Source organism: Etheostoma spectabile, chromosome 22, assembly GCF_008692095.1.
Source record: "Etheostoma spectabile isolate EspeVRDwgs_2016 chromosome 22, UIUC_Espe_1.0, whole genome shotgun sequence".
NCBI lineage: Eukaryota > Metazoa > Chordata > Actinopteri > Perciformes > Percidae > Etheostoma > Etheostoma spectabile.
In genome coordinates, this window is record NC_045754.1 from 1,690,938 (window position 1) to 1,712,500 (window position 21,563).

Sequence of the window (21,563 nt, forward strand, 5' to 3'; positions counted from 1 at the left end):
GGAGCTAAAACAAGTGAGATGTCTCACTCTGGAGCTAAAACAAAGTGAGATGTCTCACTCTGGAGCTAAAACAAAGACCTAAACACACAGGATGGAAACAGAATCTGCAGCAATGAGTGGTACAACAAAAATATGGTGTTATTTGAAAATGAAACCATGTAAACCTATTCTGGTACAGCCTCAAAATACAGTTATGACCCTGAAAATGAGCAGAATATGGGCGCTTTAACGGGCTCAAGCGAAAGTAAGGGAGCATTTTTATGTAAGAATGACTAAACTGGCCTCAGCAGCAGCATGGTTTGGAGAATGGATGATGGATTTCCTCAGCTTCCTGATTCCTAGAGGGCCTTGACAGAGGCCGGGGTGAAGCTCCTCGAGGAGAGATCCTGCTCCAGTCAGGACAACCCTGGACCCGACTGGGGAGCAGAGGTGGCCTTTCCTGCACCCGTTTGAACCCTGACTCTTCCTTGACCGGGACAACTCCCAAATAAGCTTCAACGTACAAGGTCACATAATTGCAAAGGATATTAGCGGACATGTTTCAAGAGGAATTGTGACTTGTAGTGATTGTGGACAGACATGAGAAGAAAAGGAGGAAACTGCAGCAGGTTATCTATCAAGTTTGTTTTAAGTATGTGGGTGGGAGAAGACACGGGGAGTTAATGGCTGGCAGTTCCAGTCAATTGACATTCCACAGGCTGAGAAGAATTCAGGATCTTTCCAGCTGAGTAACTCTAGGAACCTGTCTGTTCAGTTTGGGTCCTTCCTTCCTTCCTTCCTTCCTTCTTTCCAATGTATTCTCATTTTTAAAAGAACATGAAAAAATCCTTCCATTTCTATGCTGCAAAATATGTATATCACAATCAGTTATGCTTCTGATATGATAATACTTTGTCAGAACAAGACATTTTTCTTAGCTACATTTGTGACATCAACTCCGACAAAGACTTAAGACAGGAAACCAGGGTGCATCCATGTGATATTACAGTCCCACAAGACAATGTAACACCTTCCTCTGATGTACATCTGATCTGGGACTAAGCTCCATATTTAGTTTTAGGATTGACTGGTGCACAAGAAATTTTTCAGTAAAACCTCATAAAAAAAAAAAAAAAAAAGTGGAACCCTGTACCTCTGGGTAATATTAATACACCGCTGGTTTAATCATTTGAAGTGGGCATGGCCAAAAGAGCTCGAGGACCAATGGCCTACAAGCGTTTCCACTTTTATGGTGCTACCATAAAAGTTAGACATTTAACTTTTTCCTTCTAAAACTGAAATGAATGCCACACTGGCAGCTGCTCTAAAATACACAAACGTTTCCTGAAAGCTGATATGCTAATGGGTCACTCCGTACAGCGTGTATGTAAAAAATCAACCACCTGACCACCTTTTTATTTTTGGCATCAGTCAACTGGATAAAAATAGAAACTTTACAACAGGAGGTAGCAGAGGGTCATTCTACTCCACTTGCCCTTTGTGTTGAACAACCACACGGAAGTAAGAACTCCTTTCTGTGCCTCTCATCATCCTCTCTCGGTCCTATCACATTCCTGAAAAACAAAGCCCCACATATTCAAAGATGTAAGAGCAATGGTCGATAAACTATGTTTTCCTACTTTCTGGAAAGAAAGATGGCATTCTGGACTTTCTGCCATGGCCGAAATTATACTTAAACAGAAGAGCATTTAACAATACATAATAAAAGAGCATTAGGATTCCTCCCAAAGGCAGGTTACACACATCTGTCTGTGTGATCAACCTTCAAATGCTACATATACAGAGGGGGAAAACTGTGATGGATCCAGTAGTGACACAGACAAATGAAGGAGCATCAATACAAATCATGTATTCCTTCACCAGAAAGTTATGTCTAATATTAAAAGAATATTTCCCTCTGTGGCTAGCCAATCTAGCCCATTATCTTCGTCCCAACAGAATTCATGACGTACTTTCTACATTTGGCTACATGAAAAGCTTTCCACTGGACTCATATTATGAAGTGGGAACATTCTAATGACATGATGATGTACATCTACCGCCGACTGCTTATCAAAAGGGTTCAAACCAATTGTCTTTTGTGTGATTTAATAAGCTAGTAATGGATATAAATGTGTTGTTTTTAAGCCTTTTTCACACATAGTTCCTTGTATATTACTGGGAAAACCTTTCAGGCATTGCTAGTGATTTTTTACTAGTCACATATGCAGACACATTCAGGAACATTCCCACCTTGCGCCTTTTCACCCTTGCAACGGCGATGCCATGACAGACCGCCTACCAAGAGCCTGGGTCTGACCGAGGTTTCTGCCTAAAAGGAAGTTTTTCCTCGCCACTGTCGCACTGTTGCTTGCTCTGGAGGAGACTACTAGAACTGTTGGGTCCTTGTAAATTCTGGAGTGTGGTCTATCTGTAAAGTGTCTTGAGATAACTCTTGTTATGAATTGATACTATAAATAAAATTGAATTGAATTGAATAGATGGGGGAAGGGACAGCCAACAGATGTCCCTGCGCATCGATCTATAGACAATGAGCACCTACCTCGGACAAAAATCCATACTTTATTCATCCTTAAACAAAATCTTCATCATTTCAATCCTTGAAAATGAAATATAGCCTATCACAACACAGCAGGTGTTGTGGTCATTCAATAGTCTGTATTATAACCACATGGTAAAGCCTATTTGTGTCTACTCCTGTGTGAATGTCATGCTTATCTAACAAAGAGTACTTTGAAGTGAACTTTAGTGCAAAATGAACATAACGTTAGGATCAGAACATGAAGTGTAGTCCAAATGACATAAACATACTGCAAAACACTTCTACCCAACCCTAAACTGACAACTGATTGGCTCAGATATGACACAGTCTCATTAACGTCTGACAAGTTAAACAGTTCATCATCTCTGTGGTCCAAACCACACACACACACACACTGGATGTGCATGGTTGCCGTGGTTCCCATACAGATGTTTTAGCTGCTGAGCTTTGATTTGATTAAATACTAACATAGACACAAGCTCATCCGTTCACTATGTGGAGGTGTCAGCATGGCCACTATAGTTAAAGGCCCGGTGTGCATACACATGACCTACTGAAGGACACTTCACCAGTGGCTAAGGTTACGTGACGTGTGCTGTATTTTCTTTCACTTTTGGTTTCTATGGGCAACCACATGACCAACCATCCCACCAAATCTACAATTACCCTCCTCCCAGAGCAAAGGTTCAAGGATAACGTCCAACATTAGATTTTGGACGGATGCTTTACTGATCATTTGTCCATTTGGTCCTGAAAGTGGGTCATTTGTTACACAGCTGGCCAATGGGGTAAAATACATTCAGCTGTAGCAAACATCATCCACCATCCCCAGTGAGAATTAGAGCTGCGACGGTTAATCAAATAGTTGTCAACTATTTCATTAATCACTAGCTATTTTTGATAATCGATTAATCGGTTTGAGTCATTTCTTATGAACTCAAAGTTGAACAATTCTGATTTCAGCTAAATATTTCCCAGTTTCTTTACTGCTCTGTGACAGTAAACTGATTATCTTTGAGATGTGGAGAAACAAGACATTTGAGGACGTCATCTTGGGCTTTGGGGAACACGGATCCACATTTTTCACCCTTTGCTGACATTTTATAGACCAAAACATCTAATCTATTGATCGAGAAAATGATCGGCAGATTAATCAACAACGATAATAATTGTTGTATAGAACCCTAGTGAGAATCTAAGATAGTTTAAAGGTCCCATGACATGGTGCTCTTTGGATACTTTGATATAGACCTTAGAGGTCCTCTAATACTGTATCTGAAGTCTCTTTTATATAGACCTTAGTGGTCCCCTAATACTGTATCTGAAGTCTCTTTTATATAGACCTTAGTGGTCCCCTAATACTGTATCTGAAGTCTCTTTTATATAGACCTTAGAGGTCCCCTAATACTGTATCTGAAGTTCTCTTTTATATAGACCTTAGTGGTCCCCTAATACTGTATCTGAAGTCTCTTTTATATAGACCTTAGTGTCCCCTATACTGTATCTGAAGTCTCTTTTATATAGACCTTAGTGGTCCCCTAATACTGTATCTGAAGTCTCTTTAATATAGACCTTAGTGGTCTCCTAATACTGTATCTGAAGTCTCTTTATATAGACCTTAGTGGTCCCCTAATACTGTATCTGAAGTCTCTTTAATATAGACCTTAGTGGTCCCCTAATACTGTATCTGAGGTGGAGGCTGGGGGTGTGGCCTTGACCAACTGGGCCAGCAAAGCAGAGAAAGAGGAGGTAACCTTGCCCCTCATGAGGTCATAAGGGGAAAGATTCCAGATCGGCCCATCTGAGCTTTTATTTTCTCAAAGGCAGAGCAGGATACCCAGGGCTCGGTTTACACCTATCACCATTTCTAGCCACTGGGGGACCATAGGCAGACTGGGGGAACGCATATTAATATTAAAACACCTCATACAGTGACATTTTCATGCCATGAGACCTTTAAAGACATTAAGTCTGACATCACCTTTGCAGTGCAGAACACTCAAGTTTTTCCCAAAATCCAAAACTGTCCACAACTACAAAACTACTGAGAGTGGTATTTGATATTGGCAAGAAGCAGCTCAACACTTAAAGAGCAGTAAAGGTCCAGTGCACTGACAGAGTGGTAATGTTGGGCTGATGTATTTATAAAATAGTTAGGGGATAAAACAGATGTTCTTCTTTTTTGTCCAACGTTTTCATCACTGGAAATATCTGCTGCAAGTGGCACCAGTCCAGCTGTGGGGTTTCTATAAAACGGTTGCAGCAAATGCTTTTCAATATAGTTTTTCCTCTTGCAGTTTTTCTCAGTTGCTTTGGTACATTTCTGGACTCATTTTATAACATTTGCAAAGTAAGTCGATTCCTCAAAACAATAATTATACCAGACAACAGTTTTCTGTGTAAAGGCAGCAGGGTAGCACAGCGAGATCCTGAAATTCCTGCTTGCCCTTGGGGTAAGCAGGAATTTCAGGTGGGGTTTGAGCGTTATTATGGAACCCACGTAACTTCTATGGAAGGCCCGCATTTTAATAGTATTCACACACTACTATTGGCCAGGCGTCCTGGTTACGCAAGGTAACGTAACCTGATTTGTTCAGGTCCTATCCCCTGACCACATCGGCTATCCTACCCCTTAACCACTCGAGGTCGATGCCTAACCCCAGCCAATCGGGCTGCTTCAAAGGGCGGGCCTTTCCTAACAGTTCCGTGGATTCCATGGTAACGCTGGGTTTGATCCCTGGGTAGAGAAGAATGCTTCATCTCTTTCATCTCTGCACATCGTGAAGTTTTACACAGACATACAAACTGCAGATATTAGGCATCGATATCGGCATTTATAATTTGAAATGCAGATACCGGCATACTATTAAAATATAGAGTATATATATTTTAATATTCATTCATCAGAATCATTTATAATGACAAAAATGATTCTGATAAATGAATATTTGTAAAAATAAAAACGGACGGTCAACCATGGTATGAGTGTTGACGCTGCATAGTTTGTCCACCAGAGGACGCTCTACAACGTCCCTGTTGGTAACACTGGTCATTTTTTTGGTCAATGTGTTTTTATTCAAAGGACTTTAAGTTTCATATATTAAGTTTGTATTTGTATTTATCAGACCTTTAATATATTTTGATGTTCCTCTGTTCGGTTCTCAAAAAATTATTCTCATACTATTTTAATGAGAGCTAATAAATAACTACAAATAACTAATGTTAGGGAAATCTGTTCATGTTCTGTAATGCGTTTCTGGATTCTTTTCTTTTTAAATCTACCGATATATCGGAATATCAGATTTTGAAATAACCAAATACTTGTATCGTACCGGCCTTAAAAATCCTTTATCGGTCGGGCTCTACAGTGAGCGACCGCTGTGCCCCGTTTGATGACTGTCAGGCCCTCAGGCCTGATACCTGATCACTGTGGCCGGCTAACTGCGGAGCAACGAGCAACGTGACATTTTAGGGATGCGATTGGATCAGGTCTATAATGAGTTCAGGGCCTTAGAGCAGTCCCACCTCTTATTTCCCACTCAGTAATCTGGCTGCGGGAGGATTGGAGAGTAATCTGGATAGAAGGAGGTAGAGCGGGAGGGAGGGAGAAGGATTTCCTCTCTGCTGTGATTCCTTTTTACAACATCAATTTCTGTGGGAAACGTGCTATAATGTTCCGTTTGAACAGTTATAGGCCCTTATTATATTGTTAATCAACATTCAGCTGAATCTTATTGTGATAATATGGTTTAATCTTCATAAATAATGACTAATGCAGACATGAATCAAAAACGGACAAAAAGGTTTGTTTGACACATAATATGAAGAGTTTTGTTTCATGTGACGCCTAACAGAGGAGCCCAGTTCAACACTTTGAACATCTGTTGGCGTTGACAGAAAAAAAACCTAACGTCAAGGTACACCTGTGGGCTTTTTCAACTCCATCTTATCCACTTCATCGGCCATCAGCTGTGATGCACTTTTCTCAGTTGTAATAACTAACGCCATTATAACTGAGTTGTTACAAGTGAGCGGACTCTGTGGGCTGATAAAGTCCATGAGATGCAGCTGAAAGCTCTAGGAAAAGCAAATGAATGGATCTTGAGTTTGGGGGTGAAACTATCAGTTCAAAGTTCAGCATCATCAGTTTTGAAAACGTCATTTAGCATCGGTTCACCATGTCATGAGAATCTGGGGATGAAGATTTCTACCACAGCATAAGTAGCAAAACCACATATTTACTTTACTAAATGTAATCTTTCAACGCATGCACGTACTAAGAGGGAGTCGAGAAAAGGGAATTAGTAAAAAAGCTTCCATTTTTTTGTGAACTCATTTTTTGTCCATCCATCTTTGTCCACTCATCCGGTGTGGGGTTGCGGGGCAGCAGCTCCAGCAGGGGACCCCAGACTTCCCTTTTCCCGAGCCACATTACCAGGTCCGACTGGGGGATCCCGAGGCGTTCCCAGGCCAAGTCGGAGATATAATCCCTCCACCTAGTCCTGGGTCTTCCCCGAGGCCTCCTCCCAGCTGAACCTAGGGAGGGGTTCCAGGTGTCCCAGGAGGAATCCTTACCAGATGCCCGAACCACCAACTGGCTCCTTTCAACTCATTTTTCTGTCTTTTTTAAATAACGGCGGCGAGCAATTAGAATCCCCCCCAAATGAAAAATGATCTAAACCAAACCGAGATACAAGTATTTGGTTAATTAAAAATCTGATACTCCGATATATATTTTAACAAATAATTCAGAAATGCGTAACAAAACAAACAAGAGTTCCCTAACATTAGTTATTTGTATTTATTAACGAGTTCTCACTAAAGTAATATGATAATAATTTGTTTTATTGTCGCAACAAAACAGAGGAACATCAAAATATATTAAAGTTCTGATATATAAAATGAAAATTTAAAACTTAAAGTCCTTTGAACCAAAACACAATAATAAAACAACAACAAAAATCAGTGTTGCCAACAGGGACGTTGTGGAGCGTCCTCTGGTGGACAAACTATAGAACACCAACACTCATAACATGGTTGACCATCCGTTTTGGGTTTACTTTTTAAATATTCATTCTTTAGAAACATAAATGATTCATATATACTGTGTATATACACTCACCGGCCACTTTATTAGGTACCCCATGCTAGTAACGGGTTGGACCCCCTTTTGCCTTCAGAACTGCCTCAATTCTTCGTGGCATAGATTCAACAAGGTGCTGGAAGCATTCCTCAGGGAGTTTGGTCCATATTGACATGATGGCATCACACAGTTGCCGCAGATTTGTCGCTGCCACATCCATGATGCGAATCTCCCGTTCCACCACATCCCAAAGATATTGGATTGAGATCTGGTGACTGTGGAGGCCATTTGAGTACAGCGAACTCATTGTCATGTTCAAGAAACCAGTCTGTGATGATTCCAGCTTTATGACATGGCGCATTATCCTGCTGAAAGTAGCCATCAGAAGTTGGGTACATTATGGTCATAAAGGGATGGACATGGTCAGCAACAATACTCAGGTAGGCTGTGGCGTTGCACGATGCTCAATTGGTACCAAGGGGCCCAAAGAGTGCCAAGAAAATATTCCCCACACCATGACACCACCACCACCAGCCTGAACCGTTGATACAAGGCAGGATGGATCCATGCTTTCATGTTGTAGACGCCAAATTCTGACCCTACCATCCGACTGTCGCAGCAGAAATCGAGACTCATCAGACCAGGCAACGTTTTTCCAATCTTCTATTGTCCAATTTCGATGAGTTTGTGCAAATTGTAGTCTCAGTTTCCTGTTCTTAGCTGAAAGGAGTGGCACCCGATGTGGTCTTCTGCTGCTGTAGCCCATCTGCCTCAAAGTTTGACGTACTGTGCGTTCAGAGATGCTCTTCTGCCCACCTTGGTTGTAACGGGTTGTTATTTGAGTCACTGTTGCCCTTCTATCAGCTCGAACCAGTCTGGCCATTCTCCTCTGACCTCTGGCATCAACAAGGCATTTCCGCCCACAGAACTGCCGCTCACTGGATGTTTTTTCTTTTTCGGACCATTCTCTGTAAACCCTAGAGATTGTTGTGCGTGAAAATCCCAGTAGATTAGCAGTTTCTGAAATACTCAGACCAGCCCTTCTGGCACCAACAATCATGCCACGTTCAAAGTCACTCAAATCACCTTTCTTCCCCTTACTGGTGCTCGGTTTGAACTGCAGGAGATTCTCTTGACCATGTCCCACTGCCTAAATGCACTGAGTTGCCGCCATGTGATTGGCTGCTTAGAAATTAAGTGTTAACGAGCAGTTGGACAGGTGTACCTAATAAAGTGGCGGTGAGTGATATATATTATATATATATAATATCTATATATTATATATAATAATATATATATATGCTTTTTTGATAGTGCTGCAAACCTTGGTGTTCTCTCAATTAGCTTCATGAGGTAGTCACCTGAAATGGGTTTCACTTCCCAGGTGGCCTTGTCAGAGTTAATTAGTGGAATTTTCTTGCCTTATTAATGGGGTTGGGACCGTCAGTTGTGTTGTGCAGAAGTCAGGTTGATACACAGCCAACAGCCCTATTGGACAACTGGTAGAATTCATATTATGGCAAGAACCAATCAGCTAAGTAAAGAGAAACGAGTGGCCATCATTGCTTTAACAAATGACGGTCAGTCAGTCCGGAAAATTGCAAAAACTTTGATTGTGTCCCCAAGTGCAGTCACAAAAACCATCAAGCGCTACAACGAAACTGGCTCACATGAGGAACGCCCCAGGAAAGGAAGACCCAGAGTCACCTCTGCTGCTGAGGATAAGTTCATCTGAGTCACCAACCTCAGAAAGTTAACAGCAGCTCAGATTAGAGACCAGATGAATACCACACAGAGTTGTAGCAGCAGACACATCTTTAGAACAACTGTTAAGAGGAGACTGCATGAATCAGGCCTTCATGGTCAAATATCAGCTAGGAAACCACTGCTAAGGAGAGGCAACAAGCAGAGGAGATTTGTTTGGGCCAAGAAACACAAGAAATGGACATTAGACCAGTGGAAATCTGGGCTTTGGTCTGATGAGTCCAAGTTTGAGATCTTTGGTTCCAACCTCCGTGTCTTTGTTTGACACAGTAAAGGTGACCGGATGGATTCTACATGCCTGGTTCCCACTGTGAAGCATGGAGGAGGAGGTGTGATGGTGTGGGGGTGCTTTGCTGGTGACAATGTTGGGAATTTATTCCAAATTGAAGGCATACTGAACGAGCACGGCTACGACATGCAACATCTCATCCAGTTTGCGTTTAGTTGGACCATCATTTATTTTTCCACAGGACAATGACCCCAAACACACCTCCAGGCTGTGTAAGAGCTATTTGACCAAGAAGGAGAGTGATGGGGTTCTGCTCCTCCACAGTAACCGGACCTAAACCCAATCAAGATGGTTTGGGGTGAGCTGGACAGCAGAGTGAAGGCAAAAAGGCCGACAAGTGCTGAGCATCTCTGGGAACTCCTTCAAGACTGTTGGGAAACCATTTCAGGTGACTACCTCTTGAAGCTCATCAAGAGAATGCCAAGAGTGTGCAAAGCAGTAATCAGAGCAAAGGGTGGCTACTTTGAAGAAACTAGAATAAATGCATTGAATGAGAAGGTGTGTCCAAACTTTTGGCCTGTACTGTATATATAAAACTTTTAAGTCGGCCATTATAAATGCCGATACCGACTCATACACAAACAGTGTTCCAGCTTTCCAGCCAATAACCGAACCGACAAGAAGGATCTGGAGATGGGGGTTGGGGGGGGTTGGCGCGGTAGCACAGACTGAGGGGGGGGGGGGGGGGGGGGGGAGGAGGAGGGGAGGCAAGCCAGTCTTGTTTTGTTTGAAAATACTTCGAACGTCAACAAGAAGTAACGTCACCCAATATCACTTAGAGCGAGGTTTTTCAATTTAGGGGGCATCAAATGACATCCCCAAAAAGATACTTTGTCACATCTGTTTATCTAAAAACATACATTTCTCTGTTTTACCCTAGTACATGATCACGGTAAGCAATTTGACAACATTGTAGGAAATATTGCAATATACCAGCAGACAAGCTAATCCAGCACAATTTAGTGCATAGAAAGTCAGCAAAATGATCAATTTTAACCTTATGATTTAATACTAAATGAGAAAAAAATGCTAAAAGGTTGTGGGTTTTTTTCTAAAAATAAAAACTAAAACAAAAAAACACAACCTATAACATCCAACCTGTATGTGACTCTTTAGAGTTAATGAGTCATCAATCAGACTGCACCGAGAAATAATGCACCGCCCTTACTAGGCCTACTCACCCATCCATAAATAAAAATATTAATGTAATATGGGATATGGAAAAATTCTATGCATGCACAGTTAAGTAGAACCTAGAACTCAACTACAGTATGTAGTCCTAATATAAACACAGAACCCACACAACAAGTACCTTTGCTGTTCAGTCCTACTAATAAAGTGTGAATAAATGGAGCTAGCTGCCATAACTTCGCTCCTCTGTCTGCCGTGACAGTGCAACTTCACGGTGCGCTCACATGCTGCCTCAAGTGCTGTCGGGAATATCGGAAGGACCCTATCCAGTAATCAATACATGTGACCCACCCACCTTTGTAGTAGCCCAAGTATGACGGGAAAAAGTGAAAGCTTATAAACAGTGTTAGCAGGGAGACGTTGGCTAGCAATTTAAATTTAAAGAATGGGCAAGTACATTCCTGTATTCAACTAACTGCTTTTCGAAAGCAAGAGTTTCCGAGGAGCACCTGAAGGCAGCATTATCCTACACCACTACAGCGTCGCCGTGATGCGTGCTGTGAGATCACTCATCCAAAATCACCGTCATTTCACTGCTACAAAGATTCCGGCTCGTCGCCCGCTTGTTCCACGCTCTACGCAAACAGCACACGTTCCCACACAAAGCGAGTACCACACAACGTTCATATTTCAACGCGACTCACCGTTAGTTGTCTGCTTTTTGACAGTTTGTTGGGAGTCTACGAGCGTCGCTGTCACCGCTATGATCCGCCCACCCGAGTATGCACTCTTTGGCCGCAGACTAACCTGCTCCTCCCGGGAGAAGCTCTGCTCCAATCGTTGATCGATGTCGGTGACTGGCTTTTGTTTTATCCAATGAAATTGAAGCTAAGCCGTAAGGGACGAGCGTATTGTCCAATCACAGCTTTCAAATCCTGGGCAGGTCCTTCGTCGTCACCAAATTTACTTTTGACAGACACCTCACACACGCAATGGAGAAGTTTGACTCCTTTTACGGGACGTTACCGGTCCAATCGCCGGTGGGGACACGTTCTGGAAACGGCCAGGGCCGAGGAAGACGCCCTTCTATCCCCCGGATCACTGAAATGTCACCGTGATGAGTTATTATCACAAATACGGAGACTCCGGGTAGAAACTAGAAATTACAGAGGTACTTTGGACTGTAATAGTCCAAAGTACCTCTGACGGGCCAGGTATTCTGTTTCATTCTTTAGATCAAATATAGCTGGAAGTACAACAATTCAAGGCCAATCTTTATTAAATGTAGGCCCACTACAACGCCGATTATATGTGAGCAACAGAAAACAACAGACATGGTCAGATGTCAAGTTAATGTATTAAACATAAGATTTTGGCCAAACTATATGTGCCAATTCCCCTACAGAGACGGTGAAATTACAATAACGTTTCATATAAAGAACCTGGGAGGTGAACAATGAAAAGCAGTTAACTCCAACATGGTTCGCCCTCACATATCCTAGTGTGGGTTAATAGTGACACCTTGTGATCAAAATGGCAAACATCAGTCCAGGCTAGTAATTGCCTTCTTTTTCTCTAACTTGCATCAGTAGTCTGTGAAATCAATGTCCTGCACTACCTTGTGTCTTTAGGGTGTTACCTTCAAAATGCAGCCTATAGATGAAATGTGTTATTATTGTAATTAAAGGTGTGCGTAGCAAAGCGTGTCTGGAGGAGGTGGGCAGACATACTTCTTTTTGACTGAATCTTTTTTGCAGTTGAGTGATTACTAAATGGGCTCCCAGCACAGGCCAAGGGCTCGGGGCCTCATAGTTAGCGCGTCTGTTGAAAAGCAAGTGGGTAGTAAGTGAATGTCCAGTGAGGCTAATAAGCCATCACCTTCCATCAGCATCCCATTGACTCCCATTCATTTTGGCGTAACGTTTTGTTTGTTTTTTAAGGGTTATTATTGGGGGCTTTTCCCCTTTATTTGATAGCCTAGTGATGGGATAGAAAAAGTGAGGGGTTGACACGCAGCGAAGGGCCACAGGTGGATTCAAACCTGCTCTTTGTCCCCTTTTTTGACGTTTTCAACACTACGTAACAACTTATTAACTTTAGTTTACAGTTATTTTGGAATTTATGGTCAATAACCTCATTTATAGGAATTATACTTCATGTTTGAGTTAGAAAAGCAGAAATTAGGAATTATTTAGACTAAAATGATGGATAATCACAGACTGGAATATGTCAACTTTTTCCTCAATACTATTTCAAAACCACTTCAATTGTTTTTTCAAATGCTATAAAATTGAATGAGACACTCCAAAATTAATGAAAGTAGAGATTTGTACTTACCAAAGAGCGTTGTGTGGAATCAATCATGTTATCTAGGGTAACTAAAAAGAACACTGATATAGGAAAGCGGGTCAATTTGACCTGAGGACAACATGAGGGTTGAAGACCATGTGTCCATTGTTTATTTCTAAAGACATACAACAATGTATAAAAGGCTCCATTACCTTGCATTTCACGTTTTGGCTCCCCTCCCTACGTGGAATTTCCCCCTTACATACCACGCTCTGAACCCCGTCTACATGCTGACCCCCCCCCCCCCAGTACACACGCCGAAGGGCGCTTCTTTGTTGCATCAGACGTGGACAGCCACTGTCCAAATGTCCATATTTTACGTGTTCAGAGTGAGAACGGGTTGGTTCTGCTTCATGTACCATGTTGACACTGGGACCAGATGTGACATCAGACTCAAGAATTATATGTGTTATGAACTTTTATTTTTTTATGAATTAAATTGAGTTTGAGATTTAAAAAAAAAAAGTGGTGGGTACAAAATGACTCATGATGAAATGATATGTACGCGTATAACCCCCTGTCCCCACCGAGATCTACGCCTGTGGTCTGTGGAGAGGAGAGTCAGTAGTTAAGTTTCCATCCACTTGTCAATCGAATTATCTGAAGTTTGGTAAAAAAAACTCATGCCAATAAAGCTGGTGAAAGTGTGTTTCCATCCAACGGCTTTAAAGCCAATAGTAACCTGTGTGTAGTGACTTACATGCTGTTTTGCTATGAAATTGGTATATCGAATTAATTTTAGACATTTTAAGGTGTTTCCAGTCATCGTCGCCCTGAATCGCCCAACATTCAAGCAAACTCTACCAACACATGATCAATGTTGTTGAGTTATAGCCCCATGTTGGCTGAGTCCTGCAGCGGGCCAGGTTCGAGTCCTACCTGCGGCCCTTTGCTGCGTGTCATCCCCCCAGCTCTCTCTCTCTCCCCCTTTCACGTGTCTATCCACCGTCTCTGTCTAATAAAAGGAAAAAACCTTGAAAAAAAATCTTGCTAAGTTATAATAGCGCTAATGTACCAGCTGAAAAGAAAACAACGGCGCTATTAACATCGCTATGATGATGCAGATGCAACTTGGCTTTTATTTTCCCTCCGGCACCGCTGCGAGACAACTCTATTTTAAGACATCGTTTCCATAAGGCATATTTTATTCAATATCACTTCATTTGGATGAAAACATGTGGATGGAAACATAGCTAGTGTGAGTGGGGGGCAAGGTGGACGGAAGGTACTCAAGAACCCTTAAAATGTGACACAGATTTCCTTTGTAGACAAACTTGGTTTAAGGGTATCTATGTGGAAGATGTAAGGATTTACAGTTTAGAGTTTGTCGGGCTGTACGGAAGAGGACAAAGCCAGAAAGTGGTTACTTGTAATGTTACATCAGGAATAATGGGTCAATGTGACAATTGTGCACAGTTGAAAAAGCCAATATGCATTTATGACACAAAGACTGAAAAAATGTCATTCAGGAGAGGCAACGTGGATTGTTCTTTACAACTGTATATTCATAACTATACGAAACACTGTTCCACTCCTTTCCCCCAAACAGTCCCACTGACATGACACAAGGATCAGTCCCGACATCATCATTTTGCTTTCAAAGAGCTTTATTGAAAGAAATATTTTGAAATTTTATAAAGTTCAACCAATGATAATGCTATTACACAATCAGAACCTAGAGCTTCACTATTTCCCCCTCCTTTCTTCAACCTTTTGATATGAATAGAGCCCAGTATTGGCCGGCCCAGTGTTATAAATCTACGGTTATTCCAGGGACTCATATAGAGAACAAATTTCAAAACATGTGTGAGAGCTTTTGGGACACATCACACACATTATAGTTTTGGTTTTTTTCCTCAGCAAAACGTGTTAAAGATATGCTACTGAAAGAAAGATGGTGTCCAAAACTGCACTTGGATGTGTTGATAATAGTCTTCGGAGAGTAGCCTATCCCAGCGGGGAGAACTAATTTAGATGCACTTGATTTAACTTTGTCGGGGAAGAGTGGAAACACCAGACTGGCAAGCAGCACACCAAGCCAGGCTCAGTAGATCTGAGACTGAGTGTTGGTCTGGGGAGTCTGCTCTGTATTTTCTCTGGACAAGAGGCGTTCAAATGACTCTGTACGCAATTGGACAGTCCTTCGGCCAATCAGATCAACGATCCGGGTGACGTAGAAGCGGCAGCGGCATCAACGGGTTTGCTGCGCTTCGGTGGCCTCTACGTTAAATGTAAACAAGAAGCTGGTTGGTCGCTTCTCTGTCGTCGTCATGTTAAACCCGCCAATAGCAGCAGCCAGGTAGATACGCCAGTTTCTGATTGGTTCCCGCGATTTTGAAAAACTGAAGCAGGAGAATTGAGTTGGCCAGGGTTTACTCCAGTCTATGGAAACACAGCCCAGACAAGGTAAATCAAGCGCTCCTTGATTTTTTTTGGGGAAACAGTGCAGAGTTCTGCCCAGGACTGCCACACATGCATCACTCCGTTACAGTGGTTTTGCAACAAAAGATACAAATATACAATATAATATTGTATCATCTAGGATCACTATGTTTGCAGCTATTCAGTACCCATCTCTTCCATAACCTGGAAGTATATATAAGTATATAAGTATATATATATAATTATATGTATATATAAATAAGACACTCCCGTAACTCGGAAGAATTCAGTGTTTCACTCTACACACAGCTTGCAAGCATACAGCAAAAATCAGCTGCTTTGCATATCAACCCCTGTCGTTCCTGGCTGACTCTCGGTGCAGCATGCAAGTCAAAATGTGCACAATATGAAAAGTCTTTAGCATCATCATTCTTATCACCTTTTAATTGAGCTCATCAATCAATCACTCTATCGATTAGGTGATTTTTTTTTATTGAGAGATTAGAGCAGACTTTATTTTTTTATTTATTTTCATTTAGTATATTTTTCCTCTATAGTTTTCTGCATTTCAAAGCATGCCAAAGACATTTTTCAGTTCTGCATAGTGCTGGCTATACGAGTGCCAAAGAGTTTGATTCCATTACAAGTAGTAGAAGTTGGTATGTACAGGCATTAAGTGACAGAGCAGATCCAGTGTTGTGTAAACAGTATCACCCCCCCCCCCCCCCCATCACCCCAAGTGCTCAAAATATCTACAAATACAGGACCCACGTCTGTCAGAACTCATAGAAAGCCAAACAGAGCTGAAAAAAAGCTCAGCAGTATGGAAGAGCATATAAGGTAGGGAGGTGTGTGTGTGTGTGTGTGTGTGTGTGTGTGTGTGTGTGTGTGTGTGGTGTGTGTGTGTGTGTGTGTGTGTGTGTTTTTATGTCTGTATGTGTGTTCAAATGCAAAGGGGGAAAGAAATACTCTAACCTCCTTAAACACCCCCCCCCCCTCCCCAACCCACAAAATCCAGTCCCCCAAGATTTTTTTTTTCAAAGTGCATCCTCTACTTTAATAATATGCAGTATGCATTACATAAATCTATTCTGTTAGCACTGAATATTCCACTAAAGTCTATCGTCACATATACAAGGAAGGAGAGTCAAAAACAACCACATTCTAGTTTTGAGGTCATAGTTCTGAATGTAAAGATACAGTTCAGGCCACTAGGTGACTGGTATTGAACTAACAAAACTCTCACTACAGTATGTGTGATGGCGAGGAGAGCCCACTTCTGGAAATCATCACCTCAGCACTGCACTGTAGAAGAAAAGGAAAAGAACTTGACGATTCACTGTGTATTTACTGGGTATTTGATTTGTTAAGGGACCTTGTTGCAAGGACTGCTGGTGGAAACTTACTGATGGCAACACGCGTGTCAGCAAAGTAAACCATGTAAAACAACAACAAGCAGATATGGTTCAGTAGTAAGAAAAACTCAGTAGATGTGTTCAGTGTCAGCTTATCAGCATTGGACATCCACCATGCATTCACTCACATTTTAACAGAATGCTTAAAAAGGGGGTCCTAGCGACTTGGTACCAACGTTTCAGCAGTATTATGTTGAGTTGCAATTCATCTTAACACAGCTAGAATCCTTTTTTACAGTAGACAAACAGCTAGGGCTGCACAATACATAGTTTTTTTTATAGTCATCGCTCATTAACTGGCGCAAAAAACATATGGCGAAAGGGTGCGACGTATCGGGAAAGACACTCAAGAGATTTTTTTATCAGTAGAAATCTGCACTTCAAAGGGTAACTACTGGGGTTTTTTTTCAACCCTTTTTCCTGTGTTTTTGTGTCTAAGTGACTGATGGGAACAACAATCTTTAACACTGGTTCAGTTTTAAGCGAAATCTAGTATTAAGTACTATGCAAAACAAGCTACAGTGTTAGTTAATAGGGCAATTGTCCAGGTTGTATTTACCTTCACAAAAGTGCTCATTTTGCCACTGACCGACACAGATTAATATTCTAAGTGTCTGACAACATTAAGGAAAGGATTTTGAAGGAGGTCGACCTTTCTGTTAAAACAGAAAGATTCTTTTTTTAAACAAAAACAGCCGCAAAATATTGTTTGCTAAACCCCCCCCAGACTCCATGTAAATAAACAGTAATTTTAGTATGGTAAAATACACTTCATTCAAAGTCGACAGACACAAAACAACACTATAAAAAGCCGTCTTTGGGTCGTCCGTCCACTTTTCCAACCATCACAACTCTAGTTTTGGTTGAAATAAACACATAGTTTGCCAGTTTACATGTGAGAATACGTTGGCTCTGTCCACGCTAAGAACATCGCTTTTTTTAAATGGAGTCTGGTGGGTTAAGCGCTAGGGACTGTTTCTGGTTAAACAGAAAGGTCTCAAAGAGGTATTAAAGTTCTATCTTTGGAGGGATCCTTTTCATAATGTTGTCAGACACTTAGAATATTAATCTGAGCCTTTTAGTGGCAAAACAGCACTTTTGTGAACATAAATAAAAGCTGGAAAATTTCCCCATTAACTTACATTGTGGCTTTTTTATAATAATACTGGACCAATGTCAAAGATTGTTGTTCCCATCAGTCACTTAGGGAAATCGGGTCCAGGTTGAAAAAAACAGAAGTTGCCCTTAAAAATGTAACGGTCATATTCAATATTCAATTTAATTGTCCAGTAAAACAATGTTGGAACTGATTTCCTTTCATTTATTTTAAATTCAACAAGCAATTTGTTGCATTTTAGCAGAATACTAAAATCAGCAGAAATGCAGAACTGACTACACTTTCATTTATCAATAGTTATCATAATCTTCAACAGCGTTATCGCATATATTCCTCATATGGTGCCGCCCTCCAAACCACCCTCACCTTCACAACACTCCTCTGGGTTCCTAACCAATGGAATCACAGCCCAAATATGATTTGAAGTCACTCTGAAAATATCCGTGGTTGAACTTTGAAATCCCAGATAATCCAGCTGCATTTACAGTACATGCGAGTTTAAAATGTCACCAATGATTATTTGTGCACATTGTGCATTCAGTGCAGCTTTGCAAAGCGCGACATTAGCTGCATACAAACAGCCACACAGTCCAATTACTGCAAATAATTAAAATAATTATTTATAATATTAATGTGTAGCACTCTGTTGAGTACTACTCTGCTGTTTAGAATTAGTAATAATTGTAATAATAATAATAATGTGCACCACTCACAGAGCACTTCATACATATTGAATGATGATTGAGAAGGGTTGTATGACGGTTCATTTAAGGATTATGAACAAAAAGGAAACAAGATGGGGAGCGACATGGGGAGGGACATGAAAGCCTTCACTTCCTGTTCATTAACCCAAGACAAGGCGATACAACACAGGCAAACAAAAACAGAACAATCCTACAACAATGAATAAATACAAAGAGCTTAGACCAGCAAGCACAAATATACAATCTTCACAATTCTGCTTTACAGGGGAACTCCGCCAGGGTTAAGGTTACGGATGTTACTGTGGAAATGTCACGTCCCTCCAGTTTCTTTCTCCTGATTGGTTGGTTTTGAGTTCTGAGACAAAGGAAATTCGACCCTCTAACATCATTGACACGTTCCTGAGTCTTTTATTAAACATCTGCACTGTTTAAGAAATAAAGTGCTCAAAGTTAACGGATGCAGTAAAGCTGCTACAAGTCTCAACTGTTTAAAGGACTAATGCACTTCATCAGGCTCTCCATCTGTCACGACTCATCATTGTGGGGTCTAGCCGTATAATTTTGTATCAGGGAAGGCAATTTGAAAATGTTATAGGTTTTTATTTCCGCTTCCGCTTGGCAACTCAAAACTGATAGAACTGGAAGATATGGCAAAAGAAATACGTTTTTTACTATAAGGCCTTATTATTGCACCTGTTCTTAGTATTTCGTCCAGCTTTGCCTGCCCTGAGGTATCTGGGTTAAGTTCAGACTCCGCACCTACCCTGTTTTAGGGGTCCCATGGCCCAAGTCTCAAGTCTCTTTTATATAGTCCTTAGTGGTCCCTTAATATCATATCTAAAATCTCTTTTATATAGACTGTATCTGAAGTCTCTTTCCCGAAAATCAGCGTTGCTGCAGAAATCCAGCCACTAGAGCCAGTCCCACAATGAGTTTTCCTTGGGGGGGGGGGGGGGGGGGGGGGGGGGGTCCTTATGACCTCATAAGGAGCAAGATTCCAGATCGGCCCATCTGAGCTTTCATTTTCTCAAAGGCAGAGCAGGATACCCAGGGCTCGGTCTACACCTATCACCATTTCTAGCCACTGGGGGACCATAGGCAGGCTGGGGGAACTCATATTAATGTTAAAATACCTCATAAAGTGAAACTCTCATGCCGCGGGACCTTCAACATTGGCACCACTACACATGATTATTTCCATCACCACCAACATCATAAATTCTGGGGGAAATTACATTTCTAGTCATTCTTTTTATAGACGATGGTAAGTGAGATTTAAAGGGAAGTGTATGTGTTCTATCCAGATGCATTTGATGGACGTGTGCCTTGCCAAGTGTTAAACTTTTGAGTTTCATTAAATTTTTTTTTTTTGGAAATATAAGATCAACCCTGGCAGTGCTGCATTATGGTCTGGGTATTATGGTCTGGGTATTCCAGCAATGTACATCCATTGAGAAACTACATATGCTGTACAGTAATTCTTAGTATGCTGGAATACCTTTCTCTTGATGATGTTTAATTAAAAAGGAACCAACCTTGATGGTGCTCCCTGAGAAACCTTTATAAACAAAAGAAATCCAATCATTCCCCATTAAAGCTTTAGTGTGTAGCTGTTTGATATTAATGAACATGCTTAACAACATAACCTTCCCCTGAAGTGATATCATGCAGGCAGATGCAAGATGGAGGCCTAGACCAAAGATGTTTCTTAGTTCACAGTTTGAAAATCCCTTCAACACACTACCCTTTTGCTTCTAAACTGGGGTTATACGTTGGGTACTATGGCGGCAGGAAGTCCACACGGTGTGGCATACAGCACAGCAGTACAACGCCGATGCACTGAGCCAAATGAAACCTGTGGTAACTTTTTGATGAACCTGAACAGTGCAGTGTGACAGACGCTCAAGAATCAAGAATCAATTCTTAAACAAAATAATTGAACTAGGCTCTGTTAAGCTTCAATGCCGAGTCCCTATGGATGCCTCATCTTCATACATCCAAGAAGAAGGATAGTGGCTTGGTGGCCTAGCGTGACGTGACAAGGATCAGATGTGTATCTGAGGACGTCATAATGGGAGGTAATGAGCTTACGTTAGCATTTAATATAAAGGATTTCCAAAGACAGGGGTGTTAACGTACAATTTTGTCTTCCTGGGATCACTACTGCTGTAGTATTGAAAATTCTTGGATGACCTCCTCTGTATTTTAAAAGTTACATTGTAAAGGTTTTTTTTTTGTATTTGTGCTGTCTATATTCAAAACACAAACACTCAAAATCTGTCATTACAAGCCACTAACATCAGTCTAGGGCAAAGAAAACAAATGTGTCCTAAACATTAGAATCCAGTGACTCTCTACAATTTATGGAAGCAAACGTACTGTACGCCATGCTCTGCAGACGAGGACGAACATAAAACACGTAAAAAAGGTTTAGACATGGACTCACTACACATTATAATAAGATTAAAGCACTCACTGATCTCTTCTTGCCAGTGTTTGCATATTGTACTGGATATAGAGTAATGGCGCATTCGGCTGGTCATCGTAAACTGGCAAACTTGTATTTTTACGGATCACGTGACGGACGTGTACGTACAAGGTGAAAGCATTCTGTGTGCCTGCTCAGGTGAAAAAAAGTAAGGACCAATGGAATCTGAGGTAGCAAATTCAACTATGATACACTGGAATCACTCGGCCTATTTTCCCCTTATGCATGTGCTTTGATTTTTTGGAAATTAAAGCAAGCCAGAACCATGTCATCATATCATCAAAGTTCTCTGTTAAAGC

General features: G+C 41.3%; 2 protein-coding genes across 3 annotated transcripts in view; both read right to left on the reverse strand.

Moving 5' to 3' along the window:
- LOC116672501 (microtubule-associated protein 4) overlaps positions 1-11,626 on the reverse strand; it is a 148,415-nt gene extending 136,789 nt beyond the window's left edge. Inside the window, exon 1 of the mRNA XM_032504386.1 lies at positions 11,514-11,626. The gene's annotated coding sequence lies outside the window, so the exon portion shown is untranslated. The remainder of the gene's footprint in view (positions 1-11,513) is intronic.
- A 6,163-nt stretch (positions 11,627-17,789) lies between these two features.
- Positions 17,790-21,563, reverse strand: part of kcnh2b (potassium voltage-gated channel, subfamily H (eag-related), member 2b) — a 374,402-nt gene continuing 370,628 nt past the window's right edge. For both annotated transcript variants that reach the window (XM_032503799.1, XM_032503800.1), the window contains one exon: positions 17,790-21,553. The gene's annotated coding sequence lies outside the window, so the exon portion shown is untranslated. The remainder of the gene's footprint in view (positions 21,554-21,563) is intronic.